This window comes from Gracilinanus agilis, chromosome 3 (genome assembly GCF_016433145.1).
Source record: "Gracilinanus agilis isolate LMUSP501 chromosome 3, AgileGrace, whole genome shotgun sequence".
NCBI lineage: Eukaryota > Metazoa > Chordata > Mammalia > Didelphimorphia > Didelphidae > Gracilinanus > Gracilinanus agilis.
In genome coordinates, this window is record NC_058132.1 from 225,277,168 (window position 1) to 225,292,296 (window position 15,129).

The 15,129-nt window shown below is 39.0% G+C and overlaps 1 protein-coding gene across 4 annotated transcripts in view; it reads right to left on the reverse strand.

Annotated features, from left to right (window-relative positions):
• MYO1B (myosin IB) overlaps window positions 1-15,129 on the reverse strand; it is a 222,777-nt gene that overhangs the window by 61,129 nt on the left and 146,519 nt on the right. The window lies entirely within an intron of this gene.

The window sequence follows — 15,129 nt, forward strand, 5'->3', positions numbered from 1 at the left end:
AATTTCAGCCAGGAGAGAGTTAAAAAGTGAGTGCTGCCAACAGCAAAGGATCTCTGCAAACAGCAGCTGTGGCCACACATTAAAGAACGGCATTCACATGTGCCCGGGCATGGAAAGGGCTGCTGGCCATAATCTGTCTTTCTGTGCCTATTCAATGCTTACAAGTGAGTGTGTATGCGCGACACACTAAGCACACAGCCTCGATTCACCAGGTGCGGAAGGTCTCCTCTCCTGCTGAGTGTGACATCTGAACCACATTTTAACCACAATAATACACATCTGTTACTGCGCAGCTGACGAGGACGATTCCTCAGCCAATACTCTGCCCCTCAAGTTTGCTATACCTTCTTCTCCAGATGCTTGTTGCTACAATAGCCTCCAGGATGCTCAATCACTTTCCTCAATGACTTCGGGGCTCAGTGTCCTTTTTTTTCCCCCTCTCCCTTCTATTCCATCATTATCCTTGATAAAAATAATATTCAAAAAGGGGGCAAACTAGTTAGCTCAGTCGATTGAGAGCCAGGTCTAGAGATGCGTTCAAATCTGACCACAACCACTTCCTAACTCTATGACCCTTAGCCCCCATTGCCTTTGGAACTGATACACAGTATTGAATCTAAGACAGAAGGTAAGGGTTTAAATATATATATTCAAAATGATGACCTTTCCAGAATCTCTTAATCTCTCAATTCCTTAACCTCCTCAGCAACCATGACTTTTATTTCCATCCTTATGCCATCTGTTACCATTATCATACCCTGGACTGAGTTCACCATCCAGGAAGCTGCTCCATCTCCCAAATAACAAAATGGGGCAGCTGGGTAGCTCAGTGGATTGAGAGCCAGGCCTAGAGACGGGAGGTCCTAGGTTCAAATCTGGCCTCAGACACTTCCCAGCTGTGTGGCCCTGGGCAAGTCACTTAACCCCCATTGCCTACCCTTACCACTCTTCTGCCTTGGAGCCCATACACAGTATTGACAGGATTTTGTTATTTTCCTCTCTGAACTCACCCTATGGACTTCCTACCCTTATATACCTCCAAAATGTGCCCCTTATTTTTCAGTTTGCTTCCTGGATCTTCTTCCCATCTACCTTTGATAGTTTTGATTCTATAGTGAGGCATTTCAATGATAAGCTTTTATTCTACCCTTGAATCCTTAGCTTTTTATGGATTTAATAATTCTGAGCCTTAAATAGCCTCCCTAGTCTATGTTTTCTTCACTCCTTCTCCAGAGAAGAGCAGGGCTACAGGCCATCCCCAAGCAATGCTGACAGGGTCCATTACAAGGGCATTACTAACTGACCATCGTATCCCCCACAGCAGCTGTTCCAAACCTCAACATGACCGGCCCCAACATCTGCTCTCCTCTCACTCAGCAAATGATCCTGACTTTTACTGCAACATGTAAATTGGGGGAATTCATACGAGAATTTTCATCTTTCTACTTCTATGTCTCAAAACTTCCCGGTGTCTTCTATTCTCTTTTGTGTGTCTGAGGACAAGGTGGGTCAAAACCCTTTCCATCCTTTCCCATGGTTTCTGGGACATCGACATTGCCATCAACATAATCAACAACATCATCACCACCACCACCACCACCACCACCACCACCACCATCATCATCATCATCATCATCATCACCACAACTAGCATCACAACTAACGACAACCAACTCCTAAGTACTACTCATTATGCAACCTAGTTGATGACTCCATTAGTCGAGTCCTGGCTTCATTCTCCATCTTCAATTATTCCATAATTTCTCTTGACCCAGATACCATTCTTCAAGCTATAACTCTTTTTTCTATTTTATTTTTATTGTCATACAAAACATACTTCCATAGTGGTCATTGTTGTAGAAGCACATTTATACAAAACCAAAACTCATAATAAAACCATAAATACAGATGCAAAAGATATTATGCTTTGATCTACATCCACCCAACTCCAACAGTTCTTTTTCTGGAGGTATTTAGCATTTATGATCATATCTTTCAGAATTGTCCCAGATCATTGCATCGATGAGATTAACCAAATTTTCACAGTTGATCAATATACAATAGTCTCCCAGTTCTGCTTATTTCGCTTTGCATCATTTCATGCAGCTCTTTCCACAAGCTATAATGTTTACTCTATCTCTTGGTTATTTTGGTGTTAAACTTTCTAAGATGGATGGTCCCCATCTGATAGAACCATTTCCTTACCATCTACCTACTGCTCATCCTTACAAAAAACGTTCCATTTTACCATTCTATTGAAAATTTTCTTTCCAAGGATGACCAGGTAGTCAAAGACTTTAATTACCAAGTCTAAAAGAGCTTCATTGCTGATTTCATTTCTTTGATCTTTTTGTTGCTTCCTTCTCATGGCAAATCTCTTCTTCAACAGGACTTTCCTAGTCACTCCAGCTATTAGTGATCCCTTTGAGATTCCTTCCCATATCTTCAGTATATCTTGTTATTTATATGTGGTCTTTCTTATTGGAATCAGAACTCCAAAAAAGCAGGGAGAATCCTTGCTTTTCTCTGCATCACTAGAATTTAGCTCAAGTCCAGCATAAAACAAAACCTTTTAAAAAAACTGATTTGGCATTGCCAAACATTTGTACTTCTTATTACTCTCCTCTCTTGGCTTCCATGACACTGCTTTCTCATTCCTCCTACCTCACTGACCCATACAACTCAGTCTTTGTTGGTTTCTTTTCCTTCTCTTATTACCTGAATGTGAGCATCCATCAAAGCCTCTCTTCTCTTCTCTCTCCACTGAAATTTTGTCTGCTACAAAGATTTGTCACTACTCTACAGAAGACTTTCAAATTTGTATATCAAGTCCTGAGCATTAATACCTCATTTCCTCCTTAATTCAGTAGAGCTCCATTTAAAAATCTGAACAGTACTCCAAATTTGACATATTCAAAACTAAAATATTCTTCCACACAAAACATACCGATCTTGATTTTTTGTTATTGTTATTTCAGGTTTTCTATTGAATTTGACTCTCTGTGACCCTATTTGGGGTTATCTTGGCAATGATACTGGAATGGGTTGTCATTCCCTTCTCCAGGTTATTTTACGGATGAGGAAACTGAGGCAAACAAGGTTAACTGACTTGTGATGGGGTCCCTCAGTGGTAAGCATCTGAGCACATATTTGAATTAAGGAAGATGAAACTTCCAGATTCCAGGTCCAGAATTCTATTCATTGATCCATCCATCTTGATAACCTTCCCGTTTTTGTTATCATTTCCCCCATTTTTCATGATGGAAACTTTAGGCTGTTTTTGTAAATTATATTTTTAGATTTTCCCTCTCATTTTGCCAATGGCTGCTAATAATTTTTTTTTTAAATTAATGAAGTTGAACACAGTTGGAGAAAAGGGACTAAACTAAGGACAAAACAGATTTCTTTCTTCTAAACACCTTCCTCATTTTCCCAGTCCTTTCTACTCTTGCTGCTACTACTCACGGTGGCCTTCTTTTAGATTATTTCAATTGTTTCATAACTCCTTTTCCTGCTTCTAGTCCCACCCCGCCCCCACTCCAGAATCCATCATCTTTACCACTATCAGAGTAAATAATGCATGGATCTAACCAATCACATCATCCCACTTTGCAAAAACCTTCAGGGGTGCTCACGGCCTTCAGGATAAATTATTCACTCTTCAGCCTAGTTTCCAAGGCTCTTCATGAGATGATGCCTTCCTCCCAGTCTCATGTCATGGTGCTCTCCTGGTATACTTTATAAACTATGGACAGCTTGTATAAACAAAGTTATTTACATGCTGACTCCCCTGTTAGAATACGAGATACTTGAGGACAAGGTCAGTGTTTTACTTTCTTTGCATCCCCAGAGCTTTGCACAGTGCTTGGAATAGAGTAGATGATCAATAATGCTTGCTGACTCACTGGACTACATTTGTTCTCTAATTTCAATTTATCCTACTATTTCAGTCATGCTTAAAATGTGTCTTTTTTTTTTTTAAGTGCCCACCAGTTGATATCCTTCCAATAAATGCTTGCTGAACTGAATTGAATCTTTTTTTCATTCAAAACCCAGCTCTATTGACATTTCTTTCATCCTCCCAAATAAAACTGGTCTTTCCCTTCTTTCATCTTTTAGATCTGCTTCATGCGTTTAATGATTTCTTAACTTGTCTTATATATGCTCTTGCATGGATGTCTGTATTAGACTTTATAAGATGGCAGGTTTTCTGTGAGCAGGGCCAGTACTGATTTTCATCCCTATACCCTACACTAGCACACCTGGTGGGGGTGGGGGGCCTTAGCAACCCTTCTGAATCAAACCAAATTACAATATTCCTGGAGTTTTTATTCCTGAATATCCCTCCAGTTTCAAAAGACTTTCTTTTCATAAGTTATGAGCTGCTAGAGAAGTAATTAGGTTAATAAATAGCTTGTCAAAATCGATGCTAATGTTTAAAAGCATTCATTCGCATTTTCCACATGCATGTGTGCCTACTCACAATAGAACTGCATGAAGTCACAGCCAGTGATTACTTTAGGTACTGAACATAAATTCGGTTCATTATTTACAAATACCCCCCCACACCCTGACTATTTTCATTTATTTGAAAGCCTCCCTGACTTACAGCAAAACAGAAAATTGGCACAACACTTTCTTCTGCTCCAAGCAATTTTTGCCTCCACTAACAAAGAGATTTGATATAAGAAAGAATTTGTAAGCATTTCACGTAGTTAAATCATCCTTCATATTACCAAACATTTAAGTTATGGGCTTAACTATCAAATTCTGGAAGGAGAGAAATTCTAATATGAGAACGTTCCCCTCTCACTACAACTGAGCACCAGCAAAAAAAGAAATGAAAAAATAAAAAGACTCCATTCAGTCATCCTGAAAGAATTTATTCAGCATTTACTATTTCCCAGGCATTTCTAGGGGCACTACACTCTTGGGCCGTGCTTCTCTTCAATTCTGACCATCTGTCAATGTCTACATCACATGCTAATCATCATATATTTTTTATAATGGTTTAATCTTTTCAGAATGGTTTTTATACATTCCCTCAACTGATTCTTCCAATAGCCAACTTCATGAGCTAGGTTCTGCAAGTTATTAATCATTGTTATCATCATCTGCAAATGGATTATGTACATTCTTTAATGGAGACTTACAACAACCATTCTCCTGAGGTAAGTCCTGAAGGTGTGATTATTCCCATTTGTGAAATGAAAAAACTGAGGCTGAGAAAAATAAAGTGACTTCCAAAGAGTGAATGACAGAAAAGGGGTTCCACTTTTTCTACCACTGAATCCACCACTTTCTCCACTTTGCCACAATGCTTCTTTTTTTGCATATTATATAGGTACAATACAACAATTTTAAAAACCAAGCGTCTCTTTTAAACTTTATAGAATAATGATACTTTTAAAAAGTGGTAACAGGCTTCATGAGACAGTTATTGTCCAGAAAAAAAAAAAACAAACAAAAAACCTTGGCTTCTTGTACAAAAATATTTATAGCTGCGCTTTTTGTAGTGGCAAAAAACTGGAAAATGAGGGTATGTCCTTCAATTGGGGAAAGGCTGAACAAATTGTGGTATATGCTGGTGATGGAATACTATTGTGCTCAAAGGAATAATAAACTGGAGGAATTCCATGTGAACTGGAAAGACCTCCAGGAATTGATGCAGAGTGAAAGGAGCAGAGCCAAAAGAACACTGTACCCAGAGACTGATACACTGTGGTAAAACTGAATGTAATGGATGTCTGTACTAGCAGCAATGCAATGATCCATAACAATTCTGAGGGATTTATGGAAAAGAACGCTACCCAAATTCAGAGGAAGGACTGCAGGAGAGGAAACATATAAGAAAAACAAATGCTTGAACACATGGGTTGAGGCGGACTTGATTGGAGATGTAGACCTGAAACTACCACACCGATGCAACTAAACAACAATTTGGAAATAGGTCTTGATCAAAGACACAGGTTAAAACCAGTGGAAATGTGCATCGGCCGTGGGGGGAGGGGGGGGTGTGAAGGGGAAAGTAAGAGCATGAATCATGTAACCATGTTAACTTTTCTAAAAAATAAAAATTATTAAATTAATTTAAAATAAAAACACCTTGGCTTGAGGTATACCAAAGTACTGTTTAGGTCTCACATTAAAACATTTTCTCTGTAATAGAACTTCTTGGCACAGAGATGGGTAGGGTTTAAAGGATAATCCTGTTAGAGGGATCATAAGGCATAAAAATTAGCTTGGGTATATTAGTTCTTTTTACCCTTCAAACCTGAAAGGATGAAATGTAACAACCCATGCCAAGCTACCCGATTCTATAAGCTTCAGTTTCCTTGTCTGAAAGTGAAGGAGATTGGATGAGATGATCCTCAACAATCCTTTCCGGCTCTAGCAGCTCATATGATTTCTCATTCAAAGTAACTATATTCTCTCTCCAGTTTCTTCCTGTCCTTCTGTGTAATTAAAATGGATGAACCCTTTTTGGGCACTCAGTGGGTGTGTTAACAATGTACTATGTTATATTATAAAAAGGTATCTTCCACATGAACTGAAACACCCAGGATGTTTTGGTCAATCCAAAACTAATTTTCTGGCACCATTTAAAATTAATTTTCTGTATCATCTGTAGGAAGGGATAGGGCTACAGAAGTAGCATCTTCAGTATTAAAAATAGGGATGCTTGACAAATGATATGAAATTCAAAGATAGAAAATTGCCAGCAATGTCTTCTTACATATTTGTAGGATAATACTGTCCAAAATATGCATTTGTTCAAAGAAAGCAGGTCTTAGTTATAACAAAAGATCAGCCTTGCCCACTCCGTGAGCGATCCAATTTTTGCACTTAAGTCATGTATTTGAAGCTTGAAATCAAACTGACAAAAGAAAGCTAAAACATCTGGCATAAAGTAACAAAAGAACCATTTCCCCCCTCTTCCATCCTCCCAGAGTTTTCATAAATCATCTTAAAGCATTAACTAAATCGCCATGACAAAGTTATCAAATCGAACCCACAGACAGCTGGGTATGCCGAGTGACAAAGTTTCAAAGTTATTCCATTTGGTGCCTATGAAAAATTAATATGGGGTTTGAGTAAATATGCTGAAAAGTTGGCATGATGTTTATGGAAGCTAACTAATTTTTAATTTGTTAGGGCTTATCATGTACTGGATACAGATTTTCTTGGGACTAATAGCAAAAATACAAGTATGAGAAAAAATAGTCATCTAAAAATTTTCATAAGAAAGTCCTGATGGCAGATATACTAGATTAAACATATACAAATTAGTCATAAAGGAATGCCTTCTGTGGATCTAAATGATTTATGACTTTTAGCTCAAAGTGGACTAAATAGTGAGATACTTAAGGCTTTTAGCCAACTCATGCTTTCTGACTTCTTAAAATTTTATAACTATTGAAGTCATGAGCCTGAAAGTATTCTTTCTACAAAAACAGATTTGTAGACTCATTGAGATGGATATTCCCTGCAATGGTGCAGATTGCAAATCCTTGTTTCTGGGCCTAAACTCTTCTTGTTCATGTCCTCCCATGAACCAGACTTAGGACAGTCTTTCAAGTGGGTTGGAGCCCTTGCTTTATGCTTTTTCCATTTCATGAGTAGCAGAATATCATTTTGTTACAATGAGTTACTTAGGTATCTTAGTTAATTCCTATTTTCCAATAGCTGAAATCTTGCTACTAGTTCCAAGTGTGAAGAGTCTTCTATATCTTTAATTTAAATTTTATTTTATTAAAATTGCTGAAAAGTAAATTGAGCAGCTTTAGAGGTAGTGATCTCTCTATCACTACTCATCTTCAACTTGAGTTTGGAGGACCATAGCATCATACATCAGGTAGAAGAGATTTCATTGGCCAGCTACATCTAATTCAAACCTTTCAATTTACTGAGGAGGAAACTGAGTCTCAGAGAAGTTAAGTGACTTGTCAAAAGTCATACTGGTCATATAAGGAGGACAGTCATGACTGTTATCTTCCTTCAGAGCTAGTACTCTACCTACTACACCACAAGGATTCTTGATAACAGATAATAAAGAGTATTTATCAAATTAGTACAGATCACAGGAGGCAAAGATGTGGTTAAATAAGATTTAAAAAGGATGGATGGATGGATGGATGGATGGATGGATAGAAGGAAGGAAGGAAGGATAAATAGAGACAGAAAAAGAGAAGAAGGGAAAGAAAAAGAAAAAGAAAGGAATGGAGGGAGGCAGAGGGAAGGATAATGAGGGATTTCACTTTCATCTTTATATCTATCTTCATTGGTTAGTATAGTGCCTAGCAAGCACAGTGAATGTTTAAAAAATCCTTATTGATTGACAGAAATTGATTCTTGACTAAGTGCTTCAAAGTCACTATAACACCAAAATTTTGAAACACTGTAGTTTTCACAGGCAGCTTTCCAATGGAGACAGTATTTGTCTATTCAATTCAAAAGAAAAGCAATTTTACATATGGATTAAAACAACTCACATTAGTTCTCTTTGTTCCCTATTAGCAACCCTATGAGTTAGGTAGGGAAATATCTATTTTCAAGATGAGGAAGCTGAGGTTACCAGTAATTAAGTAACTTGGTTGAGGTTTCTGTAAACAGGGCCTTTAAGGTATACTGACATTGTATATAACTTAATACTTCAATGGATTGGAAAAACAGTCAGACAGACAGTTGGAGAGGTAAGGGTGGGGAGGCAGGGAGGGAAGGGGAGAGAGAGAGGGAGAGAGAGAGGGAGACAGAGAGAGAGAGAGAGATGGAGGGAGAGAGAGAGAAAGAGAGAGAGAGGGGATGGGAGGGAGGGAGGAGAGAGACAGGGAAAGGGCAATAAACTTTCATTTTCATCTTTGTATCTATCAGTCTATCTATGTACCTATCTATCTTTCACAACTAACAACATGATAGAGATATAGAGAGATAGGAGAGGATGACTGAGTAGACTGTACTTTCTGAGGATCTAGAGAGAATCTTGACTATTAAGTGTGTCCTCTAGTAGCATTCCCTTTATGTCTTCTCCTCTCCCAAATCCCCTCCCAACAATAAAGATACAAATCTCTCAACATTTTATTTTATTTTTTAAACCCTTAACTTCTGTGTATTGGCTCATAGGTGGAAGAGTGGTAAAGGTAGGCAATGGGGATCAAGTGACTTGCCCAGGGTCACATAGCTGGGAAGTGTCTGAGGCCAGATTTGAAACTAGGACCTCCCGTCTCTAGGCCTGGCTCTCAATCCACTGAGCTACCCAGCTGCCCCCTCTCAACATTTAAAAAAAAAAAAGGGATATAGTTCTCTTCTGAAGTCCCAGAATTTACCTATCAAATAATGTCTTCTAACATTTTTGAATGTATGGTGGGATACACACACACACACGCGCGCGCGCACACACACACACAGCCACAAGCTCACATTTAAAGTATATTCTACAGTAAACATTACTTTTATTATTAATTTATTGACACAAAACATAGCAATTCTGTTTTATTTTAGCCAGTCCAGAGTATAACATTAACAGTGATCTTTCATACAGTTATAGCCTTTTTTATTTAAGCAGAAAATACAATAAGGCTATCCTATTACTTTAAGGTTCATTTCTTCTACCAATGAACTTATGAAAAACAAATATCACCTGACAATGGTACTTCCCTTCATCTTAAATAAAAAACAAAACTTACATTGTTATGATTATCCCAAGAAAAAAGAATGGCCTGCCCTGTCCAATGTCACTCTCTTTGAACACAAACTTGTTAAGACAGCCCAATGAAGGTAAGCCAATATAACGCAGCATGGTGATTCATCTCTATAAGCAAATGGCACGTGTTTTTGGTGTTGTTTTTTTTAAAGAGTATTCAGAAATACCAACCCACTGTGTTTTTTTCCTAGTAATTGAAAAATTCATTAATTAATGTAACCAGATCTAAGACATAATTGAGAAAATAATTCAATGTTTTGGGGGGGATAGGATCTATAATTTCAGGAATATTGAAAGTTCCCACCATCAGTGTGGAATTGCAATTACTCTATAATTTATCATCTTAGACAGTTGTCACAAGGGGTCCTGAAGCCCACAACCTCAGTCCATTAGTACAAAGGCAGAGGGAAGGGCTCCCCTCCCCCTCTCCACCATGCCTGAGAACATTCCTCACTTCACCCTCCCCTCTGCCCAGCAGCCTATGGGAGCACACGGGAGGAAAGTGGGTGACTCACAGGTGGCAGAGCTGGAGGGGAGCAGAGTACTCGGGCCACTCCCTTTCCCCTCTCTATACCCATTGAGTATAGAGAGTTTAGTATATAGAACTTCCTCACTTCACCCACCCCTCTGCCCAGCAGCCCAATGGGAGCACTTCCTCCCTCCCCTGTGTGGGGTAAGGGGGAAGCAGGGTGTACCGGGCACTCATTGTGGGGAGGGGCATGGCATATGGTCTGGAGGGTGGGGTGGGGGCAGGGCCCGGCACTCCATCTCTAAAAGGTTCGCCATTAGTGTATTATACCATGCTGCTGCTTATTTGATAACCTTAATATTTACCCAAAGAGGTTTTGAGACTTCGTAACTTTTTAACATAATGGAGTACCTTAATCTCGCAACATTAGCCTCAATGTTGTTTCTATACATAAAAGTGGGAAGACAGGTAGTACCATGGCAACTAGGTGGAGAGGTGGCTAGAGTGCTGAGTCTGGAGTCAGGAAGACTCCTCTTCCCAAGTTTGAACCCAGCCTCGGACACTTAATAGCTGTGTGACCCTAAGCAAGTCACTTTACCCTATTTACTATTTATTATCAGTTATCAGTTTCCTCATCTGTAAAATGAGCTGGAGAAGCAAATGGCAAAAACTACTCTAGTACCTTTGCCAGAAAAAAAAAAAAAACTAAATGGGATCAGGAAGAGTCGGACACAACTAAAAAAATGACTGAAAAGGTGGTACCATAGTGCAGAATGCTGGGCTTGGAGTCAATTAGAATTGAGTTAAAAAAAAAAATAAATAAACACTCTATGACCTTAGGCAAATCTCTTCTCTATTTTCCTCATTTTCCTTATCTGCAAAATGGGTATAATAATAGCAGCTCTCACCCAGGGTTATTGTGAGGATCAAATGAGATAATTTTAATGTGCTTGGGTTAAAGATGGAACTACTGCAGTCTGACTATAGATCAAAGCACTCCATCTTCCACTTTATTTCCTTCATGAGTGTTTTGTGTGCGAGATAAGTGTCTTCTGTCACAACAAGAGCAATATGGAAATATGTATTGCATAAAAGCACTGCTCTAACCTATATCAGACTACTTACTGCTTTAATGGGGGGCACAAAAATCTGAATCCTAAAATGTCAAAAAATAGTCAAAATTTGTTTCTACATGTAACTGAAAAAAAAAATCAATTAATTAAAAAAAATAAGTGCTCAGAACAGTCCCTGGTATATACTAGGCATGACAGAAATGTGAGCTATTACTAAATGTCTGCTCAATCAACATTTTAAATTTTTTTTTTGTTTTGTTTATTAAACACTAAGTGTCAGGCTGTGCCAACACTTTCTGGGTAGTGGAAAGACCACTAGATTTGGAGTCACAGAACTCGTTCACATTCTGGACCTGCCACTGAATACCTGGGTGAATGAGAAATAAGGCAATCCATCTCTGGAGACTTTAGTTTCCTAGAGCAAAACAAGAGGGCAGAGCTAACTCAAAGTTCCTTCCAGATGTGATTCTTTTCTCCATCTAATATTTCATTTAACTAAAAGCTTCTAAGTACATAAGTCTAGAACCTTATTTTTTTTTTAAAACCCTTACTTTCCATCTTAGAATCAATAATGTGTAGTGGTGGTTCCAAGGCAAAAGAGCAGTAAGGGCTAGGCAATGAGGGTTCAGCGACTTGTCCAAGTCACCCAGCTAGGATGTGTCTGAGTCCGGATCTGAACCCAGAATCTTCCCTTTCTGGGCCTGGTTCTCAATACACTAAGACACCTAGCCACCCCTCAGTTCAGAATCTGTTAATCTCCTCTTACTCCCAATTACCAAAAGGTTTTGTTTAAACTTTCCCTACTCTATTCTGCCCTTAACCCAATTTATTATATTTGAATTCTCTTCTCTCCCCTCAGGTTACAAGGGTATCATACATGAACTGAAACCCTGGGAATGAATACTTGATTAATCCCTATTCTATCATAAAGGGAGAAAACCCCATTAAAATAATGTAAAGACTGACCATAAAATAGTCTGTGCTGCGTTTACATTTGAGACTCCAGGTTTACTTATTGGCAGAACAAAAAAAGCCAAGATCTTTCAGATGGACCAGCAAGGAGAGCTGCCTCAGCTCTTTATTTACTAGCTGTGCAACCCCAACCCAAAGGGTCAAAGTGATGGCTTTTCCAAGAGCAAAGTGTGACTATGAGAGTTGGACTGCAAGGAAAGTGAGCCCCAAAGAGTAGATGTTTTTGAATTGTGGTGCTGGAAAAGACATGGGAGAGTCCCTCAGATAGCAAGGTGAGCAAATCAGGCAATGGGCATCTGGCCCGAGGGCCGTAGTTTGCCCGCTGATGATTTAGACCAGGGATTGGCAACCTTTTTGGCCGTGAGAGCCATAAATGCCACATTTTTTAAAATGTAATTTCGTGAGAGCTGTACAGTGCTCACAGTGTGCGCTCCTGTAACAGCGCCTGAAAAAAAAATTGACTTCATGGCTCCTGCAGAAAGAGCCATATCTGGCCCTCAAAAGAGTCAGATATGGCTCTCGAGCCATACGTTGCCAACCCCTGATTTAGACTATTCAAAAGAAGGACAAATCCTAAAGCCAAAGCATAACTACTCAGGCCACATGATGAGAAAAGAAGATTCATTGGAAAGGATCCTGATGGTTGTAAAAACTGAAGACAAAAGGAGAAAGGATGGAAGATGAGGAGATGGAGAGAGTTTCACAGAAGTGATGAACATGGTCTTGGACAGACTTTGGAAGCTAATGGAAGACAGAAGGGCCCAGGCTGCCATGGTCCAGAGTCACCAAGAGTTACACAACTGAACAACTGAGAAAATCAGTTAACACCTCTGGGTCCCAGCTTCCTCATCTAAATAATCTGATAGCTTATGACATCTTTTGCACCTTTTAATCTAGGATCCTAGGAGTCTAAGAGAAGAGGTAAGAAATTATGATCGTGCGGCTCTGCTAATGTGCTGGTCACTAAAGATTATTAGCAGGCTGATGGACGTTGACCATGACACATGGATGATATCGTCTCAAGTCAGAAGAGTCATTCGAGATCATTATGTGATCCTGTGTTTCTTTCTACTCACAGACAGGCAAAGCCTCACCAGGAGAACATCCTATTTTCCCATCAAAACATTCTCTCAGTGATCTTCTCCTTACTTTATTTAAATTTCTGTTCTAGATACAATTCAATAAAAAATAATAACTAACAGTTATAAGAACAGCTCAAGAGCACATCATCCTTGATTGTTAAAAAAGTTTCCAGTGATGTTACTTTATTTATGTATTTTGTTTTTAAACCCTTACCTGTGTATTAGTGCTATGCAACAACCTAGGGTCACGGTTAGAAAGTGTCTGAGGTCTATTTCGAACCCAAGACCTCCTGTTTTTTTTAGCTTCTGCCTAGCTACCCCTGAGGCGGTACTTTTTTTTTTGGGGGGGGTGGGGATGGGGAGGGAGAATTCCAAGTATAGAGACAGCATCCTGGCTATGCATGTAATGTGACACTTGAAAGTCAAAGGCCTGAGACAACTGACCTGAGGTATGGAATCTGACTGGGGCCGTGTCAGTATTCACCTGTCAGAGCTTTTCTTAGCCAGAGTTCATCTATTTTATTCTTGTTATGTGATAACACTCCACAGCCGGAGAGCTTACTCTTCCCAATGTTCAAAGCTTCTGCTTTATAGATTATCCACCATGGGAGCCAAATAATGGATGAGGATGATTGCACTATATAAATGTAACTTTTAAAAAATTCATAGTTTGTATTATTTTAGGAGCCAATGACAACCAGAAAACATTATTTTTATGGCAGTAAAGAGATAAATATGAATTAAACTACTGTTCACAATACATATTAATTAAGTGACTGAACTGACTTGGTGGTCTACATAGCACTGAAGAACCAGCAAAGGTTAGAGAAATATTCTCTAACAAGGTCAAGGAAAGGAGAACGTGTAGCTGAGCTTGCCAAGACAGGTGTATTCCTCCTCTCCCCGCTGTGGATTTTAGCTTCAAAGTCAAAGCTTATATTTTACTTATAGATGCAAACTTGATAAGTTTGACTGAATATAGCGAGGGAAAACAAAGCTGCTGGAGCAAATAAGAATTGGTTCCTTAGGATGAGAAATTTTATCTAATAATTCTTAATTAGATACTGACTGATTAATAGCCACCATTTATATAGTGTCTACTAGATGCCGACCACTGCACCAAGCACTTTACAATTATGATCTCATTTAATCCTTGAAACAACCCTGGGAAGTAAGTGTTGTTATTATCATCCTCCCCATTTTGCAGATAAGGAAACCGGGGCAGAGGTTAAGGGACTTGGCCAGGGTCTTACGTCAGATTTAAATTCGAGTCTTTCTGACTCCAGGCCTAGCACTCTATCTAGTATTTAGATTTAAGTTCTTTCATTATAGACCCAGTGATCTTGGCTCTGTATCATGTCACCTAAAGAAATGATTCTAGAAGGTATTTTAATTTCCATAATCAAAATGTTCCTGTAATTCAGACTTCAAGTTTTAGAATATATTACTTTTATTATCTTGAGAAATAATGTGGCTCCAGTTATCTTATACATAATTAAACTAAACAAATATTAATTGTGCATCTAATAAGAGCAAAATTCTGTACTAGAGTGGAGGGCCTTGAATGCCAAGTTAATAAGCTTATACTTTATGGGAGAAGCAATAGTTTCAGGGGGCAGGATTTGAAGCCAATTGTCATGGGAGGAGGCTGAACAGCCAAGGGCGGAAGCATGAGAACATGAGCATCTAGCCACTGAGAGAGGGAGGGGGCCCATGCAGACACATAACCTCTGCTTCATGAGCCCCTTCTTTAAATAAAGGTCCCAAAAGACCCACCCCATAGTCCCCCAGAAGGGGAGCATTGCTTGGTCCTGCTAGTTGGTAAATCAATTG